The sequence below is a fragment of the Schistocerca nitens genome, unplaced genomic scaffold (assembly GCF_023898315.1).
Source record: "Schistocerca nitens isolate TAMUIC-IGC-003100 unplaced genomic scaffold, iqSchNite1.1 HiC_scaffold_255, whole genome shotgun sequence".
Lineage (NCBI taxonomy): Eukaryota > Metazoa > Arthropoda > Insecta > Orthoptera > Acrididae > Schistocerca > Schistocerca nitens.
The window spans coordinates 43111-52591 of NW_026045796.1; the positions used below are offsets into that span (position 1 = coordinate 43111).

General features: G+C 54.5%; 22 non-coding genes across 22 annotated transcripts; 18 read left to right on the forward strand and 4 right to left on the reverse strand.

Annotated features, from left to right (window-relative positions):
• The first annotated feature begins 217 nt into the window (after nucleotides 1-217).
• Nucleotides 218-290, forward strand: Trnam-cau (transfer RNA methionine (anticodon CAU)). Its single transcript has one exon. It is a non-coding gene; the product is annotated as a tRNA-Met (tRNA).
• Nucleotides 291-595: 305 nt separating this feature from the next.
• On the forward strand, nucleotides 596-667 carry Trnae-uuc (transfer RNA glutamic acid (anticodon UUC)). Its single transcript has one exon. It is a non-coding gene; the product is annotated as a tRNA-Glu (tRNA).
• A 198-nt stretch (nucleotides 668-865) lies between these two features.
• Nucleotides 866-939, forward strand: Trnai-aau (transfer RNA isoleucine (anticodon AAU)). Its single transcript has one exon. It is a non-coding gene; the product is annotated as a tRNA-Ile (tRNA).
• Nucleotides 940-1541: 602 nt separating this feature from the next.
• Nucleotides 1542-1613, reverse strand: Trnag-ucc (transfer RNA glycine (anticodon UCC)). Its single transcript has one exon. It is a non-coding gene; the product is annotated as a tRNA-Gly (tRNA).
• Nucleotides 1614-1953: 340 nt separating this feature from the next.
• On the forward strand, nucleotides 1954-2024 carry Trnag-gcc (transfer RNA glycine (anticodon GCC)). The gene has a single exon. It is a non-coding gene; the product is annotated as a tRNA-Gly (tRNA).
• Nucleotides 2025-2405: 381 nt separating this feature from the next.
• Trnam-cau (transfer RNA methionine (anticodon CAU)) lies at nucleotides 2406-2478 on the forward strand. The gene has a single exon. It is a non-coding gene; the product is annotated as a tRNA-Met (tRNA).
• A 305-nt stretch (nucleotides 2479-2783) lies between these two features.
• On the forward strand, nucleotides 2784-2855 carry Trnae-uuc (transfer RNA glutamic acid (anticodon UUC)). The gene has a single exon. It is a non-coding gene; the product is annotated as a tRNA-Glu (tRNA).
• A 198-nt stretch (nucleotides 2856-3053) lies between these two features.
• On the forward strand, nucleotides 3054-3127 carry Trnai-aau (transfer RNA isoleucine (anticodon AAU)). The gene has a single exon. It is a non-coding gene; the product is annotated as a tRNA-Ile (tRNA).
• A 602-nt stretch (nucleotides 3128-3729) lies between these two features.
• On the reverse strand, nucleotides 3730-3801 carry Trnag-ucc (transfer RNA glycine (anticodon UCC)). The gene has a single exon. It is a non-coding gene; the product is annotated as a tRNA-Gly (tRNA).
• A 340-nt stretch (nucleotides 3802-4141) lies between these two features.
• Nucleotides 4142-4212, forward strand: Trnag-gcc (transfer RNA glycine (anticodon GCC)). The gene has a single exon. It is a non-coding gene; the product is annotated as a tRNA-Gly (tRNA).
• A 380-nt stretch (nucleotides 4213-4592) lies between these two features.
• On the forward strand, nucleotides 4593-4665 carry Trnam-cau (transfer RNA methionine (anticodon CAU)). Its single transcript has one exon. It is a non-coding gene; the product is annotated as a tRNA-Met (tRNA).
• A 305-nt stretch (nucleotides 4666-4970) lies between these two features.
• Trnae-uuc (transfer RNA glutamic acid (anticodon UUC)) lies at nucleotides 4971-5042 on the forward strand. The gene has a single exon. It is a non-coding gene; the product is annotated as a tRNA-Glu (tRNA).
• A 198-nt stretch (nucleotides 5043-5240) lies between these two features.
• Trnai-aau (transfer RNA isoleucine (anticodon AAU)) lies at nucleotides 5241-5314 on the forward strand. Its single transcript has one exon. It is a non-coding gene; the product is annotated as a tRNA-Ile (tRNA).
• Nucleotides 5315-5916: 602 nt separating this feature from the next.
• Nucleotides 5917-5988, reverse strand: Trnag-ucc (transfer RNA glycine (anticodon UCC)). The gene has a single exon. It is a non-coding gene; the product is annotated as a tRNA-Gly (tRNA).
• Nucleotides 5989-6328: 340 nt separating this feature from the next.
• Trnag-gcc (transfer RNA glycine (anticodon GCC)) lies at nucleotides 6329-6399 on the forward strand. Its single transcript has one exon. It is a non-coding gene; the product is annotated as a tRNA-Gly (tRNA).
• Nucleotides 6400-6779: 380 nt separating this feature from the next.
• On the forward strand, nucleotides 6780-6852 carry Trnam-cau (transfer RNA methionine (anticodon CAU)). The gene has a single exon. It is a non-coding gene; the product is annotated as a tRNA-Met (tRNA).
• Nucleotides 6853-7157: 305 nt separating this feature from the next.
• On the forward strand, nucleotides 7158-7229 carry Trnae-uuc (transfer RNA glutamic acid (anticodon UUC)). The gene has a single exon. It is a non-coding gene; the product is annotated as a tRNA-Glu (tRNA).
• Nucleotides 7230-7427: 198 nt separating this feature from the next.
• Trnai-aau (transfer RNA isoleucine (anticodon AAU)) lies at nucleotides 7428-7501 on the forward strand. Its single transcript has one exon. It is a non-coding gene; the product is annotated as a tRNA-Ile (tRNA).
• A 602-nt stretch (nucleotides 7502-8103) lies between these two features.
• Nucleotides 8104-8175, reverse strand: Trnag-ucc (transfer RNA glycine (anticodon UCC)). Its single transcript has one exon. It is a non-coding gene; the product is annotated as a tRNA-Gly (tRNA).
• A 340-nt stretch (nucleotides 8176-8515) lies between these two features.
• On the forward strand, nucleotides 8516-8586 carry Trnag-gcc (transfer RNA glycine (anticodon GCC)). Its single transcript has one exon. It is a non-coding gene; the product is annotated as a tRNA-Gly (tRNA).
• A 380-nt stretch (nucleotides 8587-8966) lies between these two features.
• On the forward strand, nucleotides 8967-9039 carry Trnam-cau (transfer RNA methionine (anticodon CAU)). Its single transcript has one exon. It is a non-coding gene; the product is annotated as a tRNA-Met (tRNA).
• A 305-nt stretch (nucleotides 9040-9344) lies between these two features.
• Trnae-uuc (transfer RNA glutamic acid (anticodon UUC)) lies at nucleotides 9345-9416 on the forward strand. The gene has a single exon. It is a non-coding gene; the product is annotated as a tRNA-Glu (tRNA).
• The last annotated feature ends 65 nt before the right edge of the window (nucleotides 9417-9481 follow it).

A 9481-nucleotide genomic window follows, 5' to 3' on the forward strand; every position in this document is an offset into this window, starting at 1 on the left:
GGCCTCACAAGTTGCTGTGTCCAGGTGCCTCCGAGGCACTGAACGTTAACGACAAGGAGTGCTGCCTATCGTTTGCAAAAGCTGCAGCAACACCGCAATCAACTGGGCTGGCAATGCACGTGTAGCAACAGAACACGTTATCCAGGAAGTACAGTGTCTTTACGTCTAACATTGGGTGTGGTACTTAGCCAGTTTCCAGGACAAGCGCTTCACCTGTGCCTCGGTAGCGCAGTAGGCAGCGCGTAAGTCTCATAATCTTAAGGTCGTGAGTTCGATCCTCACCCGGGGCATTTAATTTTCTGTGACTGATGGTGATGCTGTTGCTAGGGCACCAACTTATTTCTTGTTTGTTATCCACAACGTTTTCAACACTTCAGCGGGAAAATGTTTACTCCCTGTTATTGCTACTTACAGCTTCCCTTTTCCTCTTCTCCTAGCACAGCATGAAGCCAAAAACATTGCTCTGAGACGTTTGAGGTGCGCGCCTTGCCAGTCAGTATGCGCAAAGACGCTCGCAAAGAGAGAAGGGCGCCGACGCGGGACACGACACGAAATGCTACAAGCGACCGTCCGATCCGCGTCAGGAACGCCCACATCCGGTGTGGTCTAGTGGCTAGGATACCTGGCTTTCACCCAGGAGGCCCGGGTTCGATTCCCGGTACCGGAACGGAACTTTTTCCACACGAATCGTGACAAGTTTGAGCTGTCCGAGCTGCCGTTTCCCGTCCTGCTCGCAATATATCTACTGTTTCGTGACCGTCAGCAGAGTATAGACGAGGGAAGCAGACATCCGACGACCATAGAAATGGTGTACGGCTTCATGCCATACGTTTGCAGCGTAGGGCTGAGCGAGCGCAACTGTCGAGGCCCGTTAGCTCAGTTGGTTAGAGCGTCGTGCTAATAACGCGAAGGTCGTGGGTTCGATCCCCCCACGGGCCACAACGCTTTTACTACCACGAAAAGGCAGCGCCGATTTCAGCTGGCGAGTGTGATGACCAAAACATCATCACCCTGCGTGGAAGTTGACAGAGGATCCGAACCCGACTTGTCGGGAAGCGCTACAGCATTCACTCGGCAATGGCCATAATATGTTGAATACACTGGTTCTCAACCGATAAAGAGAAGATGAAAGGAAATGTCCGATTGCCGATGCGTAACAACTTTGGCCCTTGTCGGTACTTGGGCGGGAGAGCGCATGGGGACACAGGGTACTGTTGGCAGTTTTACTTCCTATTTTTCTTTCTCCTTTGTTTTCGGAGCTACAGCCCGATTCGGTCAGGGAGACGCCACCGTGAAATGAACGGGCGTGCTGTGTGTACATCGCCTCGCCTCTCCTTACCTCTCTCAGTCGTTTCTCGTGCTTGTCGTTTTGATATAGGCCGATTGGAGAGCGTCAGCTCTCGCGTCAGCTGAGCAAAGTCGAGACAAGTCGAGACAGTCGAGACACACTATAGGCTGGTCTGCAGCGAGTAAGAGGGGGAAAAAACATTAAGTTAAGGGCGCGTGGCGAAAGTACTCATACGTGACATTAAAAAGCCTGTTGCGGTGGCCGGGAATCGAACCCGGACCAACTGCTTGGAAGGCAACTATGCTGACCATTACACCACCACCGCACAAGCGAGCGCCCCGACGCCGCGCTGTGTCGGCTTCCCGCCTGTCGGCAGCGGCCGAAGGTGATCGTACCTGGCAGGCGCATTTCGAGGTAGGCTAGGGGAGCACATCCAGGCGCGTTCGGACAGCGTATCCGCGCACATTTCGCATCCTTGGCAAGAGTCGGCGCCGGCGACGCAAGAGTACGCAGAGGACCGCGTTCTGGCGGCATTTTTAAGCAGTACAGTGCAGGATTCAGCGTCTGCAGCATCTTCTCGACAGAATGCTACGGCGCTTGACGGCAGTCCCACTTTCCCTTGAGACATCTGCTCGGGAAGCAGCGTGCAGTTACTACCGGCCCGAGCATCGGTGGTTCAGTGGCAGAGTGCTCGCCTGCCACGCGGGCGGCCCGGGTTCGATTCCCGGCCGATGCATCATTTTGCTTTTCCCACGATAATGCTGCCGTGTGGCTTGCGCGCTTGAGATGCACGATCCACATGAATGTATAGCTGGATTCCCTTGAGAAGAACCGAGAACGCAGCACTCGCGGGTCCCCACTAGGACGCTCGCATGGTGTTCTACAGACTAGCGTCGGCCTGGCCTCACAAGTTGCTGTGTCCAGGTGCCTCCGAGGCACTGAACGTTAACGACAAGGAGTGCTGCCTATCGTTTGCAAAAGCTGCAGCAACACCGCAATCAACTGGGCTGGCAATGCACGTGTAGCAACAGAACACGTTATCCAGGAAGTACAGTGTCTTTACGTCTAACATTGGGTGTGGTACTTAGCCAGTTTCCAGGACAAGCGCTTCACCTGTGCCTCGGTAGCGCAGTAGGCAGCGCGTAAGTCTCATAATCTTAAGGTCGTGAGTTCGATCCTCACCCGGGGCATTTAATTTTCTGTGACTGATGGTGATGCTGTTGCTAGGGCACCAACTTATTTCTTGTTTGTTATCCACAACGTTTTCAACACTTCAGCGGGAAAATGTTTACTCCCTGTTATTGCTACTTACAGCTTCCCTTTTCCTCTTCTCCTAGCACAGCATGAAGCCAAAAACATTGCTCTGAGACGTTTGAGGTGCGCGCCTTGCCAGTCAGTATGCGCAAAGACGCTCGCAAAGAGAGAAGGGCGCCGACGCGGGACACGACACGAAATGCTACAAGCGACCGTCCGATCCGCGTCAGGAACGCCCACATCCGGTGTGGTCTAGTGGCTAGGATACCTGGCTTTCACCCAGGAGGCCCGGGTTCGATTCCCGGTACCGGAACGGAACTTTTTCCACACGAATCGTGACAAGTTTGAGCTGTCCGAGCTGCCGTTTCCCGTCCTGCTCGCAATATATCTACTGTTTCGTGACCGTCAGCAGAGTATAGACGAGGGAAGCAGACATCCGACGACCATAGAAATGGTGTACGGCTTCATGCCATACGTTTGCAGCGTAGGGCTGAGCGAGCGCAACTGTCGAGGCCCGTTAGCTCAGTTGGTTAGAGCGTCGTGCTAATAACGCGAAGGTCGTGGGTTCGATCCCCCCACGGGCCACAACGCTTTTACTACCACGAAAAGGCAGCGCCGATTTCAGCTGGCGAGTGTGATGACCAAAACATCATCACCCTGCGTGGAAGTTGACAGAGGATCCGAACCCGACTTGTCGGGAAGCGCTACAGCATTCACTCGGCAATGGCCATAATATGTTGAATACACTGGTTCTCAACCGATAAAGAGAAGATGAAAGGAAATGTCCGATTGCCGATGCGTAACAACTTTGGCCCTTGTCGGTACTTGGGCGGGAGAGCGCATGGGGACACAGGGTACTGTTGGCAGTTTTACTTCCTATTTTTCTTTCTCCTTTGTTTTCGGAGCTACAGCCCGATTCGGTCAGGGAGACGCCACCGTGAAATGAACGGGCGTGCTGTGTGTACATCGCCTCGCCTCTCCTTACCTCTCTCAGTCGTTTCTCGTGCTTGTCGTTTTGATATAGGCCGATTGGAGAGCGTCAGCTCTCGCGTCAGCTGAGCAAAGTCGAGACAAGTCGAGACAGTCGAGACACACTATAGGCTGGTCTGCAGCGAGTAAGAGGGGGAAAAAACATTAAGTTAAGGGCGCGTGGCGAAAGTACTCATACGTGACATTAAAAAGCCTGTTGCGGTGGCCGGGAATCGAACCCGGACCAACTGCTTGGAAGGCAACTATGCTGACCATTACACCACCACCGCACAAGCGAGCGCCCCGACGCCGCGCTGTGTCGGCTTCCCGCCTGTCGGCAGCGGCCGAAGGTGATCGTACCTGGCAGGCGCATTTCGAGGTAGGCTAGGGGAGCACATCCAGGCGCGTTCGGACAGCGTATCCGCGCACATTTCGCATCCTTGGCAAGAGTCGGCGCCGGCGACGCAAGAGTACGCAGAGGACCGCGTTCTGGCGGCATTTTTAAGCAGTACAGTGCAGGATTCAGCGTCTGCAGCATCTTCTCGACAGAATGCTACGGCGCTTGACGGCAGTCCCACTTTCCCTTGAGACATCTGCTCGGGAAGCAGCGTGCAGTTACTACCGGCCCGAGCATCGGTGGTTCAGTGGTAGAATGCTCGCCTGCCACGCGGGCGGCCCGGGTTCGATTCCCGGCCGATGCATCATTTTGCTTTTCCCACGATAATGCTGCCGTGTGGCTTGCGCGCTTGAGATGCACGATCCACATGAATGTATAGCAGGATTCCCTTGAGAAGAACCGAGAACGCAGCACTCGCGGGTCCCCACTAGGACGCTCGCATGGTGTTCTACAGACTAGCGTCGGCCTGGCCTCGCAAGTTGCTGTGTCCAGGTGCCTCCGAGGCACTGAACGTTAACGACAAGGAGTGCTGCCTATCGTTTGCAAATCTGCAGCAACACCGCAATCAACTGGGCTGGCAATGCACGTGTAGCAACAGAACACGTTATCCAGGAAGTACAGTGTCTTTACGTCTAACATTGGGTGTGGTACTTACCCAGTTTCCAGGACAAGCGCTTCACCTGTGCCTCGGTAGCGCAGTAGGCAGCGCGTAAGTCTCATAATCTTAAGGTCGTGAGTTCGATCCTCACCCGGGGCATTTAATTTTCTGTGACTGATGGTGATGCTGTTGCTAGGGCACCAACTTATTTCTTGTTTTTTATCCACAACGTTTTCAACGCTTCAGCGGGAAAATGTTTACTCCCTGTTATTGCTACTTACAGCTTCCCTTTTCCTCTTCTCCTAGCACAGCATGAAGCCAAAAACATTGCTCTGAGACGTTTGAGGTGCGCGCCTTGCCAGTCAGTATGCGCAAAGACGCTCGCAAAGAGAGAAGGGCGCCGACGCGGGACACGACACGAAATGCTACAAGCGACCGTCCGATCCGCCGCAGGAACGCCCGCATCCGGTGTGGTCTAGTGGCTAGGATACCTGGCTTTCACCCAGGAGGCCCGGGTTCGATTCCCGGTACCGGAACGGAACTTTTTCCACACGAATCGTGACAAGTTTGAGCTGTCCGAGCTGCCGTTTCCCGTCCTGCTCGCAATATATCTACTGTTTCGTGACCGTCAGCAGAGTATAGACGAGGGAAGCAGACATCCGACGACCATAGAAATGGTGTACGGCTTCATGCCATACGTTTGCAGCGTAGGGCTGAGCGAGCGCAACTGTCGAGGCCCGTTAGCTCAGTTGGTTAGAGCGTCGTGCTAATAACGCGAAGGTCGTGGGTTCGATCCCCCCACGGGCCACAACGCTTTTACTACCACGAAAAGGCAGCGCCGATTTCAGCTGGCGAGTGTGATGACCAAAACATCATCACCCTGCGTGGAAGTTGACAGAGGATCCGAACCCGACTTGTCGGGAAGCGCTACAGCATTCACTCGGCAATGGCCATAATATGTTGAATACACTGGTTCTCAACCGATAAAGAGAAGATGAAAGGAAATGTCCGATTGCCGATGCGTAACAACTTTGGCCCTTGTCGGTACTTGGGCGGGAGAGCGCATGGGGACACAGGGTACTGTTGGCAGTTTTACTTCCTATTTTTCTTTCTCCTTTGTTTTCGGAGCTACAGCCCGATTCGGTCAGGGAGACGCCACCGTGAAATGAACGGGCGTGCTGTGTGTACATCGCCTCGCCTCTCCTTACCTCTCTCAGTCGTTTCTCGTGCTTGTCGTTTTGATATAGGCCGATTGGAGAGCGTCAGCTCTCGCGTCAGCTGAGCAAAGTCGAGACAAGTCGAGACAGTCGAGACACACTATAGGCTGGTCTGCAGCGAGTAAGAGGGGGAAAAAACATTAAGTTAAGGGCGCGTGGCGAAAGTACTCATACGTGAAATTAAAAAGCCTGTTGCGGTGGCTGGGAATCGAACCCGGACCAACTGCTTGGAAGGCAACTATGCTGACCATTACACTACCACCGCACAAGCGAGCGCCCCGACGCCGCGCTGTGTCGGCTTCCCGCCTGTCGGCAGCGGCCGAAGGTGATCGTACCTGGCAGGCGCATTTCGAGGTAGGCTAGGGGAGCACATCCAGGCGCGTTCGGACAGCGTATCCGCGCACATTTCGCATCCTTGGCAAGAGTCGGCGCCGGCGACGCAAGAGTACGCAGAGGACCGCGTTCTGGCGGCATTTTTAAGCAGTACAGTGCAGGATTCAGCGTCTGCAGCATCTTCTCGACAGAATGCTACGGCGCTTGACGGCAGTCCCACTTTCCCTTGAGACATCTGCTCGGGAAGCAGCGTGCAGTTACTACCGGCCCGAGCATCGGTGGTTCAGTGGTAGAATGCTCGCCTGCCACGCGGGCGGCCCGGGTTCGATTCCCGGCCGATGCATCATTTTGCTTTTCCCACGATAATGCTGCCGTGTGGCTTGCGCGCTTGAGATGCACGATCCACATGAATGTATAGCAGGATTCCCTTGAGAAGAACCGAGAACGCAGCACTCGCGGGTCCCCACTAGGACGCTCGCATGGTGTTCTACAGACTAGCGTCGGCCTGGCCTCGCAAGTTGCTGTGTCCAGGTGCCTCCGAGGCACTGAACGTTAACGACAAGGAGTGCTGCCTATCGTTTGCAAATCTGCAGCAACACCGCAATCAACTGGGCTGGCAATGCACGTGTAGCAACAGAACACGTTATCCAGGAAGTACAGTGTCTTTACGTCTAACATTGGGTGTGGTACTTACCCAGTTTCCAGGACAAGCGCTTCACCTGTGCCTCGGTAGCGCAGTAGGCAGCGCGTAAGTCTCATAATCTTAAGGTCGTGAGTTCGATCCTCACCCGGGGCATTTAATTTTCTGTGACTGATGGTGATGCTGTTGCTAGGGCACCAACTTATTTCTTGTTTTTTATCCACAACGTTTTCAACGCTTCAGCGGGAAAATGTTTACTCCCTGTTATTGCTACTTACAGCTTCCCTTTTCCTCTTCTCCTAGCACAGCATGAAGCCAAAAACATTGCTCTGAGACGTTTGAGGTGCGCGCCTTGCCAGTCAGTATGCGCAAAGACGCTCGCAAAGAGAGAAGGGCGCCGACGCGGGACACGACACGAAATGCTACAAGCGACCGTCCGATCCGCCGCAGGAACGCCCGCATCCGGTGTGGTCTAGTGGCTAGGATACCTGGCTTTCACCCAGGAGGCCCGGGTTCGATTCCCGGTACCGGAACGGAACTTTTTCCACACGAATCGTGACAAGTTTGAGCTGTCCGAGCTGCCGTTTCCCGTCCTGCTCGCAATATATCTACTGTTTCGTGACCGTCAGCAGAGTATAGACGAGGGAAGCAGACATCCGACGACCATAGAAATGGTGTACGGCTTCATGCCATACGTTTGCAGCGTAGGGCTGAGCGAGCGCAACTGTCGAGGCCCGTTAGCTCAGTTGGTTAGAGCGTCGTGCTAATAACGCGAAGGTCGTGGGTTCGATCCCCCCACGGGCCACAACGCTTTTACTACCACGAAAAGGCAGCGCCGATTTCAGCTGGCGAGTGTGATGACCAAAAGATCATCACCCTGCGTGGAAGTTGACAGAGGATCCGAACCCGACTTGTCGGGAAGCGCTACAGCATTCACTCGGCAATGGCCATAATATGTTGAATACACTGGTTCTCAACCGATAAAGAGAAGATGAAAGGAAATGTCCGATTGCCGATGCGTAACAACTTTGGCCCTTGTCGGTACTTGGGCGGGAGAGCGCATGGGGACACAGGGTACTGTTGGCAGTTTTACTTCCTATTTTTCTTTCTCCTTTGTTTTCGGAGCTACAGCCCGATTCGGTCAGGGAGACGCCACCGTGAAATGAACGGGCGTGCTGTGTGTACATCGCCTCGCCTCTCCTTACCTCTCTCAGTCGTTTCTCGTGCTTGTCGTTTTGATATAGGCCGATTGGAGAGCGTCAGCTCTCGCGTCAGCTGAGCAAAGTCGAGACAAGTCGAGACAGTCGAGACACACTATAGGCTGGTCTGCAGCGAGTAAGAGGGGGAAAAAACATTAAGTTAAGGGCGCGTGGCGAAAGTACTCATACGTGAAATTAAAAAGCCTGTTGCGGTGGCTGGGAATCGAACCCGGACCAACTGCTTGGAAGGCAACTATGCTGACCATTACACCACCACCGCACAAGCGAGCGCCCCGACGCCGCGCTGTGTCGGCTTCCCGCCTGTCGGCAGCGGCCGAAGGTGATCGTACCTGGCAGGCGCATTTCGAGGTAGGCTAGGGGAGCACATCCAGGCGCGTTCGGACAGCGTATCCGCGCACATTTCGCATCCTTGGCAAGAGTCGGCGCCGGCGACGCAAGAGTACGCAGAGGACCGCGTTCTGGCGGCATTTTTAAGCAGTACAGTGCAGGATTCAGCGTCTGCAGCATCTTCTCGACAGAATGCTACGGCGCTTGACGGCAGTCCCACTTTCCCTTGAGACATCTGCTCGGGAAGCAGCGTGCAGTTACTACCGGCCCGAGCATCGGTGGTTCAGTGGTAGAATGCTCGCCTGCCACGCGGGCGGCCCGGGTTCGATTCCCGGCCGATGCATCATTTTGCTTTTCCCACGATAATGCTGCCGTGTGGCTTGCGCGCTTGAGATGCACGATCCACATGAATGTATAGCAGGATTCCCTTGAGAAGAACCGAGAACGCAGCACTCGCGGGTCCCCACTAGGACGCTCGCATGGTGTTCTACAGACTAGCGTCGGCCTGGCCTCGCAAGTTGCTGTGTCCAGGTGCCTCCGAGGCACTGAACGTTAACGACAAGGAGTGCTGCCTATCGTTTGCAAATCTGCAGCAACACCGCAATCAACTGGGCTGGCAATGCACGTGTAGCAACAGAACACGTTATCCAGGAAGTACAGTGTCTTTACGTCTAACATTGGGTGTGGTACTTACCCAGTTTCCAGGACAAGCGCTTCACCTGTGCCTCGGTAGCGCAGTAGGCAGCGCGTAAGTCTCATAATCTTAAGGTCGTGAGTTCGATCCTCACCCGGGGCATTTAATTTTCTGTGACTGATGGTGATGCTGTTGCTAGGGCACCAACTTATTTCTTGTTTTTTATCCACAACGTTTTCAACGCTTCAGCGGGAAAATGTTTACTCCCTGTTATTGCTACTTACAGCTTCCCTTTTCCTCTTCTCCTAGCACAGCATGAAGCCAAAAACATTGCTCTGAGACGTTTGAGGTGCGCGCCTTGCCAGTCAGTATGCGCAAAGACGCTCGCAAAGAGAGAAGGGCGCCGACGCGGGACACGACACGAAATGCTACAAGCGACCGTCCGATCCGCCGCAGGAACGCCCGCATCCGGTGTGGTCTAGTGGCTAGGATACCTGGCTTTCACCCAGGAGGCCCGGGTTCGATTCCCGGTACCGGAACGGAACTTTTTCCACACGAATCGTGACAAGTTTGAGCTGTCCGAGCTGCCGTTTCCCGTCCTGCT